At 39.3% G+C, this 22,540-nt stretch overlaps 1 long non-coding RNA gene across 1 annotated transcript in view; it reads left to right on the top strand.

Moving 5' to 3' along the window:
• The first annotated feature begins 1,265 nt into the window (after positions 1-1,265).
• Positions 1,266-22,540, top strand: part of LOC125938990 (uncharacterized) — a 33,458-nt gene continuing 12,183 nt past the window's right edge. Inside the window, exon 1 of the long non-coding RNA XR_007462881.1 lies at positions 1,266-1,405. This is a non-coding gene — a long non-coding RNA (uncharacterized LOC125938990). The remainder of the gene's footprint in view (positions 1,406-22,540) is intronic.

Genomic DNA, 22,540 nt, shown 5'->3' with positions numbered 1-22,540 from the left:
GGGGGCAATGGAGTTGTATAGATGGCATCATTCTTAAACAAGTTACTATTATGAAAAACTTCAAACCTGTTACAAAAAATTTTCAGACACATAGAGGTATAGAGAATGGTTATAGTGAGGTCCTCATCCTCTACTCTAACAATTATTAATATATTGTTTTGTCTAACCATACTAACACATTCCCCCATGTATGGGAGAGTTCTAAAAAGAATTTCCAGACATCACATTATCTATAAACACTTTATTATGTACCTCTAACAGATAAGGAATATTCATTCGTTTGTTTGTTTGTTTGTTTGTTTATTTATTTATAATCTCTACACTCAATGTGGTGCTCGAACTTACAACCCTGAGATCAAGAGTTGCATGCTCTTCCAGTGGAGCCAGCCAGATGCCCAGGACTTTTTCTTTTTAACGTAATTGCAATATCATGAACACATTGAAAGAAATAACTATAGTTTCCTTTTTAAAAAAAATTTTAAAATGTATTTTATTAAACATTTTTTAATGTTTATTTATTTTTGAGAGAGATAGATAGAGCATAAGCCTTGAGGGGGGGGGGCAGACAGAGAGAGAGGGAGACACAGAATCCGAAGCAGGCTCCAGGCTCTTAGCTGTCAGCACAGAGCCAGATGCAGGGCTCAAACTCACGGACCGTGAGATCATTCCTTAAGCCAAAGTCAGATGTGCAACCAACTGAGACGCTCAGGTGCCCCAACAATAGTTTCTTAATATTATCTACTGCACAGCCCACGTTTGAATTTCCCCAAGTGCATCAAAAAATGACTTTTTTGATGATTTGGTTGAATCAGTACCTAAATAAATTCCTGATATATCTCAAGCGTCTTTAATCTATAACAGTTCCCTCTCCCTACTCTTTATGATATTTGGTGAAGAAACTGGGTCATTGGTCTTGTAGACTTTCATTTATTCCAAAAGTTTCCAGTCTCCCTCTCAGTACCCTCACCAAGTCAAAATGATAAACTAAAAGCTGTGCAACATTTCTGAAAGTAATTGTGGAGATTAGGGCCATATTTTTTATTTAACTTACTTATGTCATTGACCCAAAGGCTAGGTCGATCTTGGAGAATGACCATGAGTTGTCATAAACTTAAATAGTGACACCATTATAGCTGCTCTTCAGATATGCTATCTTTCTTGGAGTAAATCAGGAAAGTCTTGCCCCTTGTTTGTAGCTACTGACCTATCAAAAAAATTCCTATCTCCAATAGTAAAATCTAAAGCATTTTTTATTTTTACAGAGGGCCCAGAGTAACCTCTTAATAGACCAGGTCGACTCTCCTGCTCTTTGTCGTAATGTACTAGAGGCACCTTGCTCGTCTTGATGTCCTGCGGAAAATTACACCGATCCATTGCATTGATGACATTTTGATAATCAGATCTGGTGAGTAAAAAATAGCCAATGACTTATGTATCTTAGTAAGACTTTTGTGTGTCTGTGGGTGGGAGATAAACCCGACAAAAATTCAAGGTTTTACTATATTGGTTAGTTGCTAGAATTCTAATGTTCTGATGTTTATCTGTATATTGCTTCTAAAGAGAAAGTCAAGTTATTATAGCTTGAACTGCACACCACAATTTTGGGATTTTGGGTGGGCCTTTTTGGATTTTGGAGGCCCTATAAACCACCTTTGTGTATGTTACTCTGTTTCATTTACTGACTTGCTTAAAAGGCTGTTATTTTTTTTTTCAATGAGGCTGTTGTTTTTGAGAGGAGACCTAAAGAGAGCTCTATAGAAGCTTCGCACAGTGGTGGGAGATGCCTTACCACTTGCACTTAATGATTCTTGTTGTGTATATGGCCTTCAGTAAAGCCTCAATAGGAGGATCATTGTGTATTGGCTTTCCCACCCTAGGATTTCAGAGGAAACTCTGACCTTTCCTTCTGTCAAGACTCTCTGTGTGATAAGCAGTTTCCGCTTTGCTATGGGGTCCTTAGAAAGACAGGATAGCTGGGGCGCCTGGGTGGCTCAGTCGGTTAAGCATCTGACTTCGGCTCAGGTCACGATCTCGTGGTCCGTGAGTTCAAGTCCCGCGTTGGGCTCTGTGCTGACAGCTCAGAGCCTGGAGCCCATTTCAGATTCTGTGTCTCCCTCTCTCTCTGACCCTCCCCCATTCATGCTCTGTCTCTATCTGTCTCAAAAATAAATAAACGCTAAAAAAAAATTAAAAAAAAAAAAAAAGAAAGGATAGCTGACCATGAGATACCAAGGGACCGTGAAATTTGAGAAGCTCATTATTGTCTGGCGTTTTCTGATCTACCATATCCTAAACTGCATAGAAACGATCCATTGTTACGAAAAGTGGGTCTAGGTTGGAGCAGCTCCAAAGGGTGCTAGTAACTTTGATGAAAAGGTGGCTCAGATTCTCATGGTACCATTTTCTCCTCACCACCTTTCCTTCATCTCATACATACGGCCTCGTGGGGAGTTGCCTATGACCAATGAACAGAAGAGGAAACATTGAAAGCCTGGTTGACATGTGAGTGTGTCTAATACACCGGCACCAGCTGGTAGCAGAGAGTTAACGTATTTGTACAGATTTGGTTAAGAGTGCCTCTCTGGTCACTGGTGAAGGGGAACTTCCTTAGGGGCAGAGCTTTCACAGTACATCTGGTGCTCTTCTGCCCTTAGAAAAGAAGGTGGTCTGAAGTATAGATGGGCATGGGGTCACAGGCCTGCTAGCAGATTAGCTGACTCCTCAGGGTCTTAGACAAACTGGCAGGTTCATGACAAGAAAGTCTTAGAAAAAGGGAATGTCCCTCCCGAGCCGGCTGTCAGTAATGAGGTGGCAGGATGTCCTGCGCTGTAGATGTCAGCCTTTTACCAGCCATAGTAGTTGCTTAAAAGACTCATTTACAGAGGTGCCTGGGTGGCTCAGTAGATTGAGTGTCTGACTTCAGCTCAGGTCATGATCTCGCGGTTCGTGAGTTCAAGCCCCACATCGGGCTGTCTGCTATCAGCACAGTGCCCACTTCAAACGCTCTGCTCCCCTCTCTCTCTGCCCCTCCCCTGCTCCTGGTCTCTCTCTCTCTCCAAATAAATAACCATTAAAAAAAAAAGACTCATCTACAAAGTGGGCATGCATGGCATGAGGGACGAAGTTATGCGTAGGCTTAACAGCATAGACTCTCTCTTAACAAGGCTAATCAGACTGTTGCTATTGCTGAGTGGTCAACCTGTCTGCAGCACAGGCCAACACTTTGCCCTCAACATGGCTTCTTCTTCAGCAGAATCAGTCCGCCACCCAGTGATAAATCAAATATGTTGATTGAGGCTATCCTTACAGGACTAACGTTCTGGTTGCAGATTTGGTTCCCTTCACACGTTTCTTCTGTCAGTACTCCCATCTACTATTGAGAGATCCACAAAACGGCATGTTGTTCCTTACAACATCATCTGTCACCAAGAAACTCATTTCATAGTGAAAGAAGTATGGCAATAAGTTCACGCCCATGAGATTCATTGGTCTCCCACTTACTCATGATCTAAAAGCAGGTGGACTGATAGAACAGCAGAACTGATAGAAAGGTATAAAATCTGAGTTACAGTGTCAGCCTGAAGACAGTGCTTTGTGATGTTTTAGTGCTCTCCTGCAGGAAGTAATCTACGCTTTATTTCAGTATTGTTTTTATTCTTCCCTTACAGTCAGGATATATAATCTGGGAACCCAGAAGTGGAGTTATGAGTGACTCTTCTCACTATTGCACCTGAGAATCTAGAATTTCTCCTTCTCATTTCTGCAACTTTGGTCTTAGTGAGTTGGGACTCCTATTGCCTAAGGGATGGGTGTTTCCATCAGGTTACACAGTTTTGTTGAAGTAAATTAGAGAGAATGCCCGTTGGCCATTTTAGGCTCTCCAAGGCACTGAAGCAGCAGGCCATGATGCCTGATCACTATTACCAAAGGGAAACTGGGTTATTGTTTTACATGGGGGGTAGGGAGGGCCTGGTCTGAAAGGTAGTCACTGGGCCACCTCTAGCATTTATCACTACCTGGCATACTACATATTTGTTTATTGTCCCTCCTAAACTGTAAGTTCCATAAATATGGGGGCTCCACCCACCTTGTTCACTGCTGGATCCCTGGCTCCTATAGTTTAGTAGTTGCTTAATAAACACTTGCTGCGTCAATGTATGTGCACCGGTGATTCCGTCAACGGAGTTAAACTTTTAGACCCTGGAGTCTGGGTTTTTACCTAGGTTCTGTTACTTTTACCTTCTGACCTAGATGAATTTGTGAGCTGAAACTTCCTCTACATTAGTTTTCTCACTGGTTCAGGGACTACCACTACAAGTCTGAATCTCTTCATAATCTAAAAGGCTCTGAAAGCCCTAAGTTTTTGTATGTTTGCCATAAATTTATTTAGAGGCACAACTTGACCTGATTTGAATTGATATGAGCTACCTATAGGTTTTTTTTTTTTTTAATTTTTTTTTAACGTTTATTTATTTTTGAGACAGAGAGAGACAGAGCATGAACAGGGGAGAGGCAGAGAGAGAGGGAGACACAGAATCAGAAGCAGGCTCCAGGCTCTGAGCCATCGGCCCCGAGCCCGACGCAGGGCTCGAACTCACGGACCGTGAGATCGTGACCTGAGCTGAAGTCGGATGCTTAACCGACAGAGCCACCCAGGCGTCCCCCTATAGGTTTTATTGTCCCAATTAGTGTGAATATTCATAGATTTAATTGGAAATTTTAACATGTTTACAGCGTGCTTCTGTGGGACCCGTGGTTTTTATGTCTTTGATGGCACATACACCTTCATCCCTTTCTAAAATCTGAAAAATAATCTGAGTTTCAAGACACATTTGGCTTTGGGGTTTTTGATTATGGAATTATGTACCAAGAGTAGTACCTACCTTATTAGGCTGTTGTGTAGATTCAGTGAATTAATATATGTGAAGTGGTTAGTGCCTGCCACACAGTGAGCAATAAATGTTAACTGTCACTGATGTTTAAGACCCATGGTTTTCTCTGACATTGTGCTGGTGGGATCCCTTAAACTCCTTTCACATCATAGTTGAGACTGGTTTGTATCTTCACTCTGGGTAATGTGTATTGTGCTTCTTTTCTGTGTCGGAGGGACGGGAGAGGAGGACAGCTCATTTGGATTGTGGGAAGCTACTTTTTGTGAGTCTGGTTTATGCTTCTGCTTTTGTCACTCCAGTTTGATCCAAAGCCCTGCCCAGAGTCTACTAGAACTATGTGAGCTGATGTCTGAGGCCTGGAGAGATAACAAACGTGGGGTGAATTCTGGAAATTATTCCTCACCTGGAGATAAGCTTCACCTTCTTTACTGCTTCTTCCCAACTACTGTTCATATGGCTGAACTAAGATCAGACCTGTGGGCTGGACTTACAACCTCATCATCTGCGGGGAAGGAGGGGTTCAACACCCAGGGTTCTTTGTGCCTTTTTCACCCTGGGCCTTTAGCGCTTTCTATGAGCTTGTTTTACTTCTCTTCTGTTCATATTTCTTGTTTTGTTTTGTTTTGTTTTGTTTTGTTTTTGGTGTTCTGTTTTGCTAGATGCATATATTTTGTTGGATATAATTAGCTCTAGGTCACCGTGAATAGCCTGTCTTTTCTTTGCAGTTTTGTTTTGAGCAGGAAAAAAAAACTCAACAAGATACAAAATAGACAATGAGCTCTGGAGATTTTTTTTTTCCTGCTTCTGGGGGAACACAGGTAGATTTTTACGTTTTCTTTCTTTGTACTTTCCACAACTTTTATCTTCTTCCTACACTGGAAGTATTCTTTTTATATGTATATTTAACTTTTTCTTCTTTCTCCCTCTTCCTTTTTTCCCTTCACTATTAGTAGATACACTACTTCCTGGAATAATCTCTCTCTCCACCTCCTCCCCCTCTTCAGCTTATGCTTTTCACAGAGTAGGCATAAGGCTCTGTCTCTTCTTATGTTTGATTGCTACTGGTTTAGTTTTTTTAGGTCTTGTTTTACTTAAAATTTGTAAATTTATTTAGTTGTGGTGGGAGAGAATCTGTGATAGTGTCACTCTGCCAACTTACTCTGAAAATCTCATCAACTACATGATCTTTTATAGTATAAAGGTATGTTGTCCTCTAGGGCAGTTTGTAGGAATTAATGGGTCAGGATAACTAGACATATGGTAGTTAAATCTTTGTGTGCAGAAGGGAGTCGGAAGATGCCCGCAGAGCTGAGCTCTTCTAAGTGCCACAGTGAATGATTTCCATCAATTCAGGAGCACTGATTGCATACATTCTCATTGTTTTCTCCTCTTTTCTGCTGGATACAGCAGATAAAAATCCTAATGACTGGGCTGCTCAGAGAATCATTTTACTTTTTTTATTTTTATTCTTTTAAATTTTATAATATTTTCTTTCATTTATTTGCAAAATTTTTATTTAATTTAGTTTTCAAATTTACATCCAAGTTAGTTAGCATATAGTGCAACAATGATATCAGGAGTAGGTTCCTTAATGCCCCTTACTCATTTAGCCCATCCCCTCTCCCACAACCCTTCCAGCAACCCTCTGTTTGTTCTCCGTATTTATGAGTCTCTTATGTTTTTGTCCCCCTCCCTGTTTTTATATTGTTTTATTTATTTTTATTTTTTTTTTAATTTTTTTTTCAACGTTTTTTATTTATTTTTGGGACAGAGAGAGACAGAGCATGAATGGGGGAGGGGCAGAGAGAGAGGGAGACACAGAATCGGAAACAGGCTCCAGGCTCCGAGCCATCAGCCCAGAGCCTGACGCGGGGCTCGAACTCACAGACCGCGAGATCGTGACCTGGCTGAAGTCGGATGCTTAACCGACTGCGCCACCCAGGCGCCCCTGTTTTTATATTATTTTTGTTTCCCTTCCTTTATGTTCATCTGTTTTGTCTCTTAAAGTCCTCATATGAGTGAAGTCATATGCTTTTTGTCTTTCTCTGACTGCCTAATTTCACTTAACATAATACCCTTCAGTTCCATCCGTATAGTTGCAAATGGCAAGATTTCATTCTTTTTGATTGCTGAGTAATATTCCACCATATATATTTGTGTGTGTGTGTGTGTGTGTGTGTGTGTGTGTGTGTGTCTTCTTCTTTATCTATTCATCCATTGATGAACATCTGGGCTCTTTCCATCCTTCGGCTATTGTTGATAGTGCTGGTACAAACATTGAGGTGCATATGTCCCTTTGAAACAGCACACCTGTATCCCTTGGATAAATACCTAGTAGTGCAATTGCTGGGCCGTAGGGTAGTTCTATTTTTAATTTTTTGAGGAACCTCCATCCTGTTTTCCAGAGTGGCTGCATCAGTTTGCAATCCCACCAGCAGTGCAAAAGATATCCTTTTTCTCTGCATCCTCGTCAACATCTGTTGTTGCCCGAATTGTTAATGTTAGCCATTCTGATAGGTGTGAGGTGGTATCTCATTGTGGTTTTGATTTGTTTTTCCCTGCTGATGAGTGATGTTGAGCATTTTTTCATGTGTCGGTTGGCCATCTGGATATCTTCTTTGGAAAAGTGTCTATTCATGTCTTCTGCCCATTTCCTCAGTGGATTATTTGTTTTTTGGGTGTTGAGTTTGGTAAGTTCTTTATAGATTGTGGATACTAACCCTTTATCTGATATGTCATTTGCAAATATCTTCTCCCATTCTGTCTGTTGCCTTTTAGTTTTGCAGATTGTTTCCTTCGCTGTGCAGAAGCTTTTTATTTTGATGAGGTCCCAGTAGTTCATTTTTGCTTTTGTTTCCCTTGCCCCTGGTGACGTGTTGAGTAAGAAGTTGCTGCGGCCAAGGTCAAAGGGGTTTTTGCCTGCTTTCTCCTCGAGGATTTTGATGGCCTCCTGTCTTACATTGAGGTCTTTCATCCATTTTGAGTTTACTTTTGTGTATGGTGTAAGAAAGTGGTCCAGGTTTATTCTTCTGCATGTCGCAGTCCAGTTTTCCCAGAACCATTTGCTGAAGAGACTTTCTTTATTCCATTTGATACTCTTTCTGCTTTGTCAAAGATGAGTTGGCCATGTATTCGTGGGTTCATTTCTGGGTTCTCTATTCTGTTCCGTTGATCTGAGTGTCTGTTCTTGTGCTGGTACCATACTGTCTTGATGATTACAGCTTTGTAGTATAGTTTGAAGCCCATCAGAAAATCATTTTAATTCTTCATGTCAGTATCCATGTATAACATAGCCTGAAAGGACTGCCTACTTTAAAACATACATTCTACACATCATTCATTATACACGTTTTTGAGCACTTACTGTGAATGAGACACCTACAAATAGAGCAGAAAAATGAAAGAAACCGGAATTGCTGCCTTCATCCTTCTTCCAGCCTGTTGGAGGGAGACAGACAATAGACAACATGAGTACATTATGTCGCTTATTAGAAGATGTAAGAGCTATAGAGAAAAGCGAATCGAGGAAAACCAATAGAACTGGAAGCAGAGAGAGGGTTAAGATTTTCCCTCTGAGGCAGGCCTCACAGGGAAGGTGACATCTGAGAAAAGATTTGAATGATATGAGGAAGCAAGTCCTGTGTATTTCTGGGGGGAAGAAGATTCCAGGCAGAGGGAACAGCAAGATAACACCCCCCCCCCCATTTTTCCTCCTCTTTTCTGCTGGAGATAGCATATAAAAGTGTTTTAATGAGTGGGTCGCTCTGAAAATTGTTCCAGTTCTCCATTTCCTATCTATGTAATATATAGCCTAAAGGGGCTGCATACTTTAAAGCAATTATTAACACTTGTAATAAAATTTAAGTATTCCTGTCGGCTATAAGAGTCAGTATGCGTGCGTGAGCAACTGTCAATAAATATATGTTCTGATAAAGTTAAGTGGGTGCTTGTTCTTTGAGTTAGCACATAGAGGTGACCAGTTACAAAGCCAAAGAAGGCCTGAGTGGCCATTGGTGGAGATATGCATCCAAGAGTTACGGAAAATCTGCTGAATTCTTTCAAGGAAAAATTTCTTCCCTGTTTCTATTTGTGTCTTGTTCCCTCTTTTAATACTCAAATAGCGGTCTGGGTTTGAATTGTGATTTCCTCTCTAATCTCTGCACTGATCTCTACTTCATGAAGCAGAGTGACGTGATCTAAAAGGCAACAAACTTCTATTTCAGTGAGCTAGATGTTTTTATCAGGTAATTTCAATCTGAAAGTAAATTGTTCTCTGGAGATTATGTCCTTATTGCTGGTAGGGATTTTTTTTTTTTTTTTCGAGAAAGGATTTAACAAATAACTTCCAACATATGCTTAGTTGTATTTGAGAAAGACATAATAAAACAGTCTTTGGGATTTAGAACAATGATCTAAAAATAGCTGAGACTGTATTCCCATTTGGAAAAAAAATCGCTATGCAATGATTTTTTTTTTTCTTCTCATTCTGAGCATTGCATAAAGCAAAGCCAATTCACAACAACGAAAGTATATTCTTAAAGAGAAATCTCAAGTCATTTTCAGCTCAGGCCTCTGGAGACCTCATTATCCTGCCATTACAAACAGACCTGCGGCAAGCTGTTTATGCCTTTCTGCTAGTGAGTTAAGCAAATGTCACAGGGATTGCTATGCAGATACATCTACTAGTCGCTGGCACTTACACGGATGTGCCCAGGTATACCCTTACTGGATAAGGATGAGTACACATACAGCACTTAAATTTTTGTGTGCAGAAGGGCGTCAGAAGATGCCCATAGAACTGAGTCCTAAGTGCCACAGGGAATGAAGTCCATCAATTCAAGCTTGCTGATTGTATACATTCCCATTTTTTCCTCCTCTTTTCTGCTGGATACAGCACATAAAAGTCCTCTAATGACTGCTCAGAAAATTATTTCAGTTCTTCACTTCTTTCAAATCTGCAGTATCCATGTATACTATAGCTTTAGGGGCTTCATACTTTAAAGCATGCATTGACTCTTTATGGAATTAACATGTTTTGGAAAACCTGTGTTCTCATTTAATGGCAACTTAAATTGATGCAAGTTTTACATCAGTGATTCCCCAAGGCCATACTCCTGAGCAGGTATATCAGAATCACAGATGTTTATGGGTCCTTTTGAAAATTCCCATGTTCTCACTGCTGTTCTGCTTGTGTCCTTACAAGGGAAATGGGGGTTCTCACCTCTTGTTTTCGTGGTGAGTAATAATCTTCATTGTGGAGCATTACTATTCTAGAGCGGAGAATATAGTGGCCCACAGAAATGTTGGAGACAAAGTTGAGAACTATGAGGAGCCTTCCTCTTCTGTGGCCCTACAAAATCAAGTTTACACTGCAGTCTTAGGGTAGTTTCTATACTACATTGGTAGTCTTCATTCCTATGTCTATCTCCTCCTCCTAGGAGCATGTTGGGGGCAAGAATGGGAATTGCTTACATTGTAACACCTTGCATGTAGCTGTTGCTCAATACATATTTATTGAATGGATGAATGACTAATTTTAAAAATACAATAGTATTTTGAGGGATCAAAGTAGTATCAGATTATCCTAGTCTTTAAGGAATTTCATATCTAATTAGCACAATAAAACATATATATGTAAGGAAGAAAAACAAATTTTGGGTTAAGACACAGAAGTCTAAGGAGAATAAATTTCATTAAATGAGAGACCATGTTATTTAGCTGAGTGTGTTGATAGATTTCCATATGCAAATGTAGGCTTGATACTGATTTTGAGAGTTAGGACTGGAGGGAATTGTTTTACTAAACTTGATGAAAACATAGTTTCTAGAAGGTGTTCCAGAAAGGTGGGGGGTGGGATTGAGGCTGTCAGAAAGTGGGTGGGCGAGTTGCCTTTTTGGACTGTTGTGATGTAGACCCTGCTTGGTCTTACTAGCTGTTTTGTAAGGACTATTAAGTACAGATTGATAATTATGTACATTTCTTGTAGAATATATATGGATATCCGTATATATAATATCCTTGTGCCGTTGTGCACACAAACACATTTCTGAATGAATAAGGTGCAAAACAGCAACTGACTAGATATTTATGTAATTGTGATATACATTTCTTGTTTTCCAAACTTCTGGTTAAATCTATCAAATCTTATATGAGTGGAGTTTATTTGCCTATCATGGGTTGGTTTTGCTTTGTGGACATCAGGCAAAGGAGCTGAGTTCCACATCTGAATTAACCAGGGGCAGAACAGGAACGTCAAGGATAGGAGAGGAAGATAATCCACACACAACTACTTGCACAGAAGAAAGAGTTCAGAGTCAGAGATGAATATAAGCATAAGAGCCACCCCCCCCCCCCCAGTGGGGCCCCTGGGTGGCTCAGTCAGGTAAGCGTCCTACTCCTGATTTCGACTCAGGTCATGATCTCACAATTTGTGGGATCAAGCCCAGTGTCGGGTTCTGTGCTGATAGTGCGAAGCCTGCTTGGGATTCTTTCTCTCCTTCTCTCTCTCTGCCCCTCCCCTGCTCATGTTCTCTCTCTCTCTCACTCTCTCTCAAAAGTACATAAATAAACCTTTTTTTAAAGCCATCCCCAGCAATTCACCAGAATCTTGTGGTGTGTTAAGGATTGGCAGGAGAAGGGTTTGAGACACGCCAAGATAGATCTTAATGGGTAGAAACGCTCTATCTGACATCTGAGTTATAGATACGTTAAAAAAAGAAACGAAAATCACTATGCGATAGATTACAAATGTCAGGTGAATGGCAGATAGAATGAATAGTGGAGGAGTTCAAAGTGGGGGAATTCATTTGAACCGAGGCGAACGGGAAGGTTTCTTGAAGGAATTAAGATTCACCTTGGAATCTTATGAAAGGGAGAAATGAATTTCTGATAAGGGTTCTTGTTCATTCAACAGATAGATACCCACTTATTTGTTTGGCTCCCAGAATTTGTCAGGCAGTATGCTAGACTGTCCATATATACAGAGTGTTAAGATATGATCCTTCTCTTCAAGAAACACAAATCTCAGGGTGAAAAGTTTCATAAGCAAGTAATGGCAATGTCTGCCAGGGTGATGAGTCAGAAATGTGGAAGAACACACATGTGGGGATGACGCCTTCTGCTTACGTTGTTTCAGGTAAGATTTCCCTAAGAACTTGCCATTTGGACTGGGCCTTGAAGGAAACATAGACTATGACTAGGTAGAGCATAAGAAAGGGTGTTTTAATCAAAGAGAAGGATGTGAGCAAAGCTAGGAGATCTGAAGTCCACAGGTGTGTAAAATATGGCAAATTCTGATGTGGCTGGGGTATAGGGGGTGGGTGTGCCAGGAGAAGGCTGGAATGTCACTCTAGGGCAAGGCTGTGAAAAGTTTGAATGGTGTTATTTATAGGGAGAAGGAACCTTCACAGGTTTCTGAGCTGGAGTGCATGATGGCATTTATTTTGGAAGATAATTGAATTTGGGAGAAGGATGACAACAAAATAGGAGAAATTGATGGCTAACACTTGCATGGTATTTATTTTGTGCTAGGAACATTCTAAGTGTTTCATACATATTAACTACTCAACACAATGCCAAGAAGTAGGTTCTATTATTAACTCCATTTTATAGATGAGGAAGCAATATAGGTTCCATAGCAAGTAAGTGATGGGATCAGGTTTGAGCTCATTGGTCTGACTGCAGAGTCCATACTGTTAAATGTTACAACAAATTGCCTCTTAAAGGTACAAAACCAAAGCAAATTCCAAGGTAGAGATCATGAAATTCACAAGTAGGACAATTAAAATGGGGATGGAACCCAAAACCACTTCAGGGAGTGTGGCAGAAAAGAGGGGAAAAAGATGAATCGGTTTCTTGAGTTGCCTTATCAATGGTGAAGATATTCACCAAAAAAGACATACCAGTTTACTCAAGAAAATAAGAAAAGCACAGCTTTTCAATAGCTTGTGATCTTTATGCTCTCAACAAGCATCTGACCAAATTGTGACATAGATACATACTACTATTTCAATGTATATGGACAACCTCAAATTCACAGAAATGTTGATACTACAGCTATTGGATTAAATTTAAATCTGTGATACACAATACACAAAAATTCAAATACAAAAGGGAGGTTCAGTTAATCAATCAACCATTTCATTGTTTGGTGTCATGTTAACAAGAACATCTGGAAGACTGAATGAGTTTCACATTTCATATCGTTTCTTTGCCATTTTGTAGCTGCTACATTTAAGAAATGAGGCCAACCTCAGAGATATGTATGCAAAGAAGCCAGCAATAATAGCATCTGTGGCTGTTTCTGGATTGTAAAACCATTTTTAGCCTCTGGCATGTGCATGTAGATTGCAGAATTTTATGAAATAATAAAAATAATAATGCTTCATATTGATACAATGCTTTGCATAGTTTTCAACACTTTCCCAGAAAAAAAAGACACAAAAATGAATATGCATTCCTAAATGATTAGTGATATAGCAGTATGACTGACTCTCTAATGTTTCTTTATGTGTTTCTTGAATGTCTCTAATGTATTTGGAACTGAATAAAAGGGAGTTCAGTAGAGTCAAATAACACGTGTTTATTTCTTGTGTATTTTCAAACCAGCTGGGGGAATGTTAAGGTATTTTATTTCCTACACGCTGACCTATTTAGAAGGTACCTTCCCTTTGCGGAGCTCTGTGCTTACATAGACAATGCCAAGAGGTAATTTCAAGTTCAGATTTGTTGCTAACGTGCTTTCCTACTTATTTAGTTCTGAAATTTGTTTATTCATCCAGTGTTTGTTCAGTTGGTTCTGTGTAGAATAGTATGGTGTTGGGGAGTTTTCATGTGATGCCACCGGAGGACAGGGATCCCTCCTGTTTATTCACGATGGACCCTAGGGCACACAGATGGACAGAGGTGTGCTAAATGAATGACTCTGTGTGATGACAATATGATGAATATTGGGGATGCTTATCTAGATACCTATTTGGAGTATAAACCCATCACTCTTAGCCACAATATATTGTATGCGTAGATACATAGAATATGATATAACTTAGGTGAAAGATGCCTTTGTTTCACATCAAATATTCAAGAAAGGATATACAAGTAAAATTTTCATCCTTATAATGTTTAAAGAATAGCATCTGATCATTGCATTTTTTGTATAATGATATCAGCAAGAGCCACCAGCTTTTTTTTTTTCATTTTCTTTATTTTTTATTTAAATTCAAGTTGGTTATCATAGAGTGCAGTCTTTGTTTCAGGAGCAGAACCCAGTGATTCATCTCTTACATATGACACCCAGTGCTCATCCTGAAAAGTGCCCTCCTTAATGCCCGTCACCCATTTAACCCGTCCCCCTACCCACCTCCCCTCCAACAACCCTCAGTTTGTTCTCTGTATTTCAGAGTCTCTTGTGGTTTGCCTCCCTCTCTGTTTTTATCTTATTTTTCCTTCGCTTCCCCTATGTTCATCTGTTGTGTTTCTCAAATTCCACATACGAGTGAAATCACATAATATCTATCTTTCGCTGTCTTATTTCGCTTAGCATAATACCCCCAGCTTTTGAATGTCTGCCCTGCCATGCACTTTGCAAATAAAAGTGCTAAGCGTTTACATTTTTTAAATCAAATTCAATATCTATAGTACCCAAATGAGAGTGATAATTATTCTTGTGTTATAGATAAAGAATACAAAGCTTAAAGAGATTGAGTAACTTTCTGGAAGTCATACTATTGCAAGTATGGAAATCTACAAAAGAACGCAGCCTTGAATGCAGCGGCCCCAAAGGCTGTCCTTTTTACTTTACTACAACAACCATGCCTGGGGGTTAACACCATCTCAAGAGACCCAGCAAGATTTGAGGGATCAGGATTGAAAGAATTTTAAGGAACCAATCCTACTAATCAGAATATAGAGGCCATTTACAGGCTGCTCTGAATGAAGCCAAGCCCTCCCAAAACAGTGCAGTTGTGATTAGTATTTACTGAAGCTTACCTCCCCACATATCTGCACTTAGCCATTTACTCATTTACTCATTTAGTGAGCTAGGAGAGGGTAAATTATTTGCAAATACAATTGTATGCCAATGTACAAACAACAGTGAAAACAAGCCATATTTATGCCAATTGACTTAAATTCTATTTCTTTCAGTCCAACTCTACACATAACTATTAATTGAACATCTATAATGTGCAATTTTATTGTGCTCAGCACTGCGGCAAGGCTTAGGAAACAAAAGAACCATGGTGGTTCCTCTTCTTAAGCTTGCTGGGGCAGAGTAGGCCAGCTGTTCCTTGCCTGTCCTTTTTTGCATATCCACAAGCCATATGTGTTCAGCTACCTTCTGGCATCTTTACTCAAAAAATTCTAAACCCAAATTGCAAAGCATGGGATAGCTCTTTTAGTTTAGAACAATAACATAAGACTTAATGAGTGAAATCTCCATACAATGGTATGTTCAGGAGAAAATCAGAGAAGTAAACCAAGAGATTGCAAGAATGGAAATACACAAAAGAAAAAAAAATAATCTGAGAGTAAGAGCAGGATTGAAATATAATTGGGATTAGAAGTCACATGTGATTTGTGGAAATCTCACAGGGGAAAAACTTGAGCTTATAAAATTCAAGTTCAAATTTGTTACTTAATTTTTTTAAATCAAATCTGTTTGTTTGTTTTTCATGAGATGCCATTTCTGTCAGACAGCAGAAAACTAAATTTGTTCACATTCAGGTAAATTTGGTTAAAGTAATGACTAATCTGGTTACACACTCAGTCAAGTTAAGGTTTTCCTTGCTTCTCCGTATTGGATTGTGTTTAAGTTCCAGAAGGTTTATAGTAGCATCGACAGCATTAGTGAAGAGGAGGGTCTGCTCCTTGAGTGTTCTCTGCCTATCTTGGTCAATGCCACATGGTGTTTGTTGATGGTTTTTAGCATCTTCTCCCAATGCCAAAAGTTCCTGGATTCCAGGTCCAAGTGCTCAGAAGTTTCCTCTTTCAAATTGCAAGACACACACTCCCAACCTTATGTATTTCCTCTTTGAGGGGTTAGGAACTGTCTTCCTTAAAACACTGTAGCATGGCCATGGCTTTGCTGGCCTCCTTGTAGGCTCACTTGTCTAGATGACTTAGTCAGCAGAAGCCATCTTACTGTTCTAGGGCCATGTTGGATGGAGCCTCCTTCGTGAAGTCTTTCTAGGCTTTGGGAAGCCTCTCTAGGCTGCACTTTGGGAAGGGAGGCACATACCTTCTCTGTTCTGGGATACCAGCAAACTTATCTGGCTTTCCTGTAGTTTCCATACCCTAGGCTCAGCTCTTTTCAGGGGCTGAGGGGCAGGGCCCTCCTTCTCAGAGAACCATAAAGAGTTAGTTCACTTTCTTCTTTTCTGAAAATTCCCCTCACTAGCCCAGAAATCTTTTCCTTCTAAGAGGTTGGAAAAACAGAGGGGGCAGCTATCCTTTCAGCCTCTGTTTATGGGTCTTTCAGGATTTTGGCTCTTTATGTTTAAACTCAAGCTTTTGGTACTCAAACACCTTATTATTAAAAAAAAAAAAAGGTTGATACTTGCAAATCAAAAATGCCATGGCTTTCAAGCTACTTTTTTTTTTTTGCTCCGAGTTCCAAAATCTATTTATAAACTCAACTTACTCTTAGGTTCTCAGCTCTATCTTTTCACTTTCTATCTATCTTTTCACTTAGGAAACAAGTGCCAAGTGATTCAATGGGTAAAAGGGTTGGTTTTCACAGAATTTTATTTCTCCACATTTAAGTCCACGCTAAATGTTTTTATCCCTGTAAAGAGTATGCTCTTCCCCCATTCTAAGCATTATTCCCTTAAGAAAATGGGGTTTCCCCATTTTCTGCCCCGTAGCTGTTTCTTCAGATGTGTACTCCCACATATAAGGAAGTACATGGAAGTGATATCATCTTCTGCCCTTGGTACTAAAGCATTATGTGGGAAACCAGTTCTGGGTGAAGTTCTTACCTCAAGTATAAGCACTTTTTACTGAAGAATCTCCTTTAATTTGATATTTTTCCCAAGTGACTCAGTTGTGAAGGTAGGGAGAGCTTTCCCTAAAGAGGGAAAGAGGAGCAGAACAGCAGCCTTTTTAGAAAGGTAGCAAGCACATGGTTCTCCTGGCCTTCTAACACAATTCCTTACTCTGTGCAGTCATGGCCCTGGCTTTGAGCCCCAGTTGTCGGTTTCAGGTTGGAAATGAGACCCAGTTAGCCTTGGCTCTTGTGGAACAATTTGCCCTATACGTCCCTCTCTGGTTTCCTGAAATCTCATAAACCTACTAAGATCTGTATCATGATTCACAATATTCCTACAGGAAAACAAAAAGAGAAGAACTTGCCTTTTAAAAACTCTTAGCAGCCCTTTGTCAACATTTCTCTGACAAACGTAGGCTTTGCTTAATGCTTATGGAATAAAGTAGGGATGCTGGAATTGTTCAGTCCTTTCCAGGGGGTGATTTAATTCTTTCACCATTTCAGAATATTTTGAATGCTCGGTTAAATTCAGGTTTCTCATAGCCTACACGTTTCTATCCAACTCCCAAAGTAGAAGAGAAAAGTTTATGCTCTGTCAGAGCATCAAGGGAGAAGGACTTAGCGTGAGAGGAGAGGGGTCTCATCCACGGTGCAGGTATTTGTGCCTACTGGCTTCCATGGAGAGTTTCCATCTCCTTTGACCTGTGGTCATTGATAGCCATCCAAGCTGCATCTGAGAGATGATGGACAAATTCTCATACTCCGTGTCTTACATATTGCAACCAGAAGGCCCTTTTGATATTCCCAATATCACTTCATACCATTGCACCTCTTGGCAATTCAAGGACATTTAATTCTACTCTTCTCTTTTCTTTCTCCCATATCCCCCAACTCTTTTTTTGTGTGTGGTGATGGCTAGATAGATGATAGATAGATAGATAGATAGATAGATAGATAGAGATATAATGAAATTTGCCATTTTAACAATTTTTAGGGTACAATTTAGTGGCATTAATTCACACATTTGTGCAACATCACACCAAGTATAAGTATCGCATCAAGTATAAGCACTGTTTACTGAAGAATCTTCTTTGATTTAATAGAAACTCTGTAGCCATCAAGTGGGAACTCCCCATTACCTTCTTCATGTAGTCCCTGGCAATCTCCAGTCTACTTTCTGACTCTATGCCTTTGACTATTCTTGATATTTCATGTGAAGAGAATCAAATAATACTTGTCTTTGTGTCTTTGACTTATTTCACTTAGCATAATGTTTTTAAGGTTCATCCACGTTGTAGCATGTGTCAGGACTTCATTCGTTTTTGTGCCTGAATACTATCCTGTTGTTTTCTTTTCTTTTCTTTCTTTTTTTTTTTTTTTGATGTAATCATTAAAAATTCTTTAATGTTTTTATTTATTTTTGAGACAGAGAGAGAGAGCATGAGCAGGGGAGGGGCAGAGAGAGAGAGGGAGACACAGAATCTGAAGCAGGCTCCAGGCTCTGAGCTGACAGCACAGAGCCCGACACAGGGCTTGAACTCACAAACCGCAAGATCATGACCTGAGCCGAAGTCAGACACTTAATCAACTGAGCCACCCAGGTACCCCTATCCCATTGTTTTCTATATACCACATTTTGTTTATCTGTTCATCTGTTGCTGGAAATTTTGGTTGTTTCCACCTTCTAGCTGTTGTGAAGAAAGCTACAATGAACATTGGTGTGTAAATATTTATTCAAATCCCTGTTTTCAGTTTTCTGGGGACACACCGAGGAGTGGAATTGCTGGGTCTTGTGTATTGCTTTTGAGGACCTTCCAGTTTTCCACAGTAGCTACACCACTTTACATTCCTACCAGCAGTTTATGAAAATGTCAGTATCTCTGCATCCTACCTGACACTTATTGTTTTGGTTTGAGTTTTTAAAAAATTATGGTAGCCATTTCAGTAGATGTGAACTCGCATTTCTTTGTGGTTTTAATTTGCATTTCCCTAATGACTAAGGATGTTGAACATCTTTTCCATGTGTCTTTTTTAGAGAAATGCTGACTCAAGTCCTTTGTCCAATTTTTAACAGCTTTTATTGGAGAGAGGTTATGTTTTAGCAGTTTAAAAAATATATTCTGGATATTAAATCTTTACCAGACATACGACTGGAAACTGTTCTCTCCCATTTGTGGGTTGCCTCTTCACTTTCTTGATAATGTCCTTTGATGCACAAAAGGTTTTTGTTTTTGTTTTGTTTTGTTTTGTTTTGATGAGGTTAAATTCTTTTTTCTTTTGTTTGCTTATGCTTTTGATGCCATATCTAAGAATACTTTCCCAAATCCATCATCATAAGATTTACCCCTATGTTTTCTTCTAAGAATTTTGTGATTTTAGCTCTTATATTTAGTGTTTGATTCACTGTGAGTTAACTCAATTGACCAGAGATGTCTGGGTTTATTTCTGAACCCTTCATTCTATTCCACAGTCTATATGCCTGTCCTTATGCCCTGTCCTCCCAGTTTTATCTCATTTTGAACAGAGGAATTACTCTTAAGTTTTTCTACTTTGTTTTCAACTCTATTATTTATATATAGATTTTTGCCTTACTTAGGTTTTTGTCCCCAGATTTTCAAAGCCAAACATTTATAATTCAGTAATCTTTTTTTTCTCTCTGTCACTCCCTCTCTCAAAAAAAAAAAAAAAAAAAAAAAGAGAAAGAAAAAAAAAAGATAAAATCTTGCTCTTTCAAATTACATATCCCTTGTCTTTGAAGACTATGGTCTCCACTAGGATTGTTTTAAAATCTATCTAGAGTCTAATTTAATTTTTAAAATGTCTTTGGGTTCAATATTCTCTGAATTCTCTAGTGTCCTTCTTTCTTCATGGCAAAGGGATGTCCTGTGAGGCAATGGAGGCAATTTCAATTTTGAGGAGGGTAGAAGAGACCACTAGAGACTGCCTGGAGGTTGGGGGGAAATCTCAGTAATTACAGTGGATTTTGTCCTGCCGCATTGTCATTTGTATTGCTTTGGTGAAAGACCATAGGAACCAAAAGAGATAATCTCCTTAGAACAGAATGAGAGTTTCCAAAAAAGAATGAGAACAAGGAGGGAGAAAGAAAACCAGTAAAAGAGGAAAGGAAAATAGAGTATATGATTCATGGCTAGATGTTTTCTAGGACGCCCCACGAGCAACAGTGTCAAAGGTTTTAATACGAACAAAGAATTTAGTATCACATGATGTGAAGTTTAATAGAGAAGATTTTACAAGAGCACTATGGTCAAGAAACTGGTAATGAGGGAAAGCACTCCCATCTGATTGAGCCACTTGGGCAGAGTTTACATTCCAATAAGGCTATGATAGTCTAACACTGTTACATCTGCTTTCTATAGATCCCAAGCTTGCTTGTTAGCCTGTAAAATACCAGTGGATTAATTAGCACCTCTGTCTCAAGGACATGGTTTGAGGTCTTATGAAAGTCTCAAAGTGGAAACTGTTGAATTTTCTCCCAGCATTTGTGATACTTTTAAATGATAAGTCTGGATCCAGAGTAACACTTACTTTGCATTTTTAAAGAAAGAAGGTTAAATAGCAATTAATGAAACAGTGAAAAATAAGATTTTTGATATCAATGAAAGGTATTTGCCTGGTCATCGGCAGTTACCATTCTAACATCTGAGACTGCTGTGTTATCCACCCACGTCTTCTCCACCCCTATGAGTCTCTGTAGGTGGTGCCTCAGAGAATATCAATGCTAAGATACTCCCACCTACTTGTGGAGAGTTTGACTCATTCTTTGGCTGGTCACCACTTGGAGAAAAAGAAGCTGCTATAAATCTTAGATGTTTAGGCATATGGAGGGAAGGAAAGAGAAAGGGAATTTAAGGAGAAAAATGAAAAATAAAATACTCATTTTCATGAAGAAGACTTTCCATTTTTTCCTGAATTTTCATAGAAAATATATAGTCTAGAGCAGAGGTTGTTCCCACGAGTTGATAGACTTCATAAATATTAATAGATAAGCTTCAGGAGTGCCCAAACTAAAGCAATAGCATAAAAATAGCTTTTTGCTTATGTGAATTTTGCTGGGTATGTAGATTTTTTTTTCTTACGTTTTCATGTGTTTCTGATTCAGAAAGCTAAGAACTGCTCTAGAGCAAGGGTGGGAATTAGGTTTTATCTTAACCACCAAAATTAATGTTTAAATAGTTTAATAGAGGGAGTCTAAGTTTCAGCAGAAAAGACTGATAGGCAATATCTGTCAAGTATGGGTATGGTGAAAGAAGTGGGTTGCTATTTCTAACGTAAAGTGAGTTTTGCTAGAAGACTCTGCAAGTCCTTTGTTCTTAACAGGATTATTTGAGAAACATTACTTAGAATACAGGGAGAATGCAAAACAAAAGTCATGCTCAGCTTAGTCTGTGACTGGGTTGTAAATTTGTTTCTAAAATACTTGATCATGGATTTAGGTTTTTTGTTTCCTTTTCTTGATATATTTTTTTTGTATTGGAATCATTTGCACTTCTTGAGCAATATTTAAGACATGAATAAATGTAGCATCAAGTCATGAAATATTCCATGGCAGCAAATTTAGTTGCCGAATGCATGAACACAGCTCGTGATTAATTTAAAAGCAACTGTGAGCATGCATTAAAGACGAAAATTTCGCCCTTTGTGTCTATGATTGTGAGGGAACAAAATGGATAAAATCTGAAACTCTATTTCTAGTAGATTCATAATAGAAATGAAAGAAGCTCTACATTGAAAATGTAATGAAAATGAAAATAAAGAAGCTCTTAATATTGCCTAAATCACTGTCTGTTAATCATTTAAGTCTTCTGGGAAGTGTATACACATCCTCTTTTGTTCACTGAGGACTCTTGACTTTCTTGATGTCGGGCAGTAATCTAGACCTTGAGGAGGAGAAACCTTCTTGTCCTCATTCTCTTCTTCTAAGGGAAAGGGGAAAGTTGAGAGTGGACAAACATAGACACAGCTTACCTTTATTACATCTTTCATTCATAAGGGTTATTGCAAATGGTGCAGTACTACAAGGAATCTTCATTCTTCCCACTCCCCACTGGCAAAAGTGAGCACCGAGGACAGGCCCCAGAAGAGAAAATCCAAGCTTTTTATGGGAGGTTTCAGTTGTCCATCAAATACTTACTTATCCTAAACTGGGAGCAAGACATTGGGCTTGGTGGTGTGGACACAGATATGAGCCAGTCATAGGTCCAGTCTTCAAGGCTTTTCCAATCCAGTAGGAGACCTCAAATGTGTTTATAAATCACTTTAATAGGAGGTAGAACGCCAAGTGGCCATAAGAGAGTGTAGGTGAACTATTTTGTAAGTTCTGAAGGAGGTGACTTCAAGTATATTCTGCTGCCAGCCAGTCCTCCCAGTTTGCTTGCTGGCTTCATGCCATCAAGCCCATGCGTGTGTGGTGATGGGGCAACGACTCTTCTGGTTGGTAATCTGCTCTCTGCCCAGCTGCCCGAGTTGCCAGAAAATATCACCACTCACCTTCTGAGCCTTGGAGGAGAAAACTAAACTCAGCATGCTTTGGGGTATCGTAGGCATTTTACATAATTTGGGAATTTTTTTTAATACAGGGACTCTTGAGTTTGTCTTCATGGCAGGACATTTTAATGAATCATTGTCTTATAAAGCGTCATGTTAA

The sequence above is a fragment of the Panthera uncia genome (assembly GCF_023721935.1).
Source record: "Panthera uncia isolate 11264 chromosome B2 unlocalized genomic scaffold, Puncia_PCG_1.0 HiC_scaffold_24, whole genome shotgun sequence".
NCBI classification, from domain to species: domain Eukaryota; kingdom Metazoa; phylum Chordata; class Mammalia; order Carnivora; family Felidae; genus Panthera; species Panthera uncia.
The sequence above is the reverse complement of the archived record's forward strand: the minus strand, read 5'-3'. Positions and strand labels throughout refer to the sequence as shown.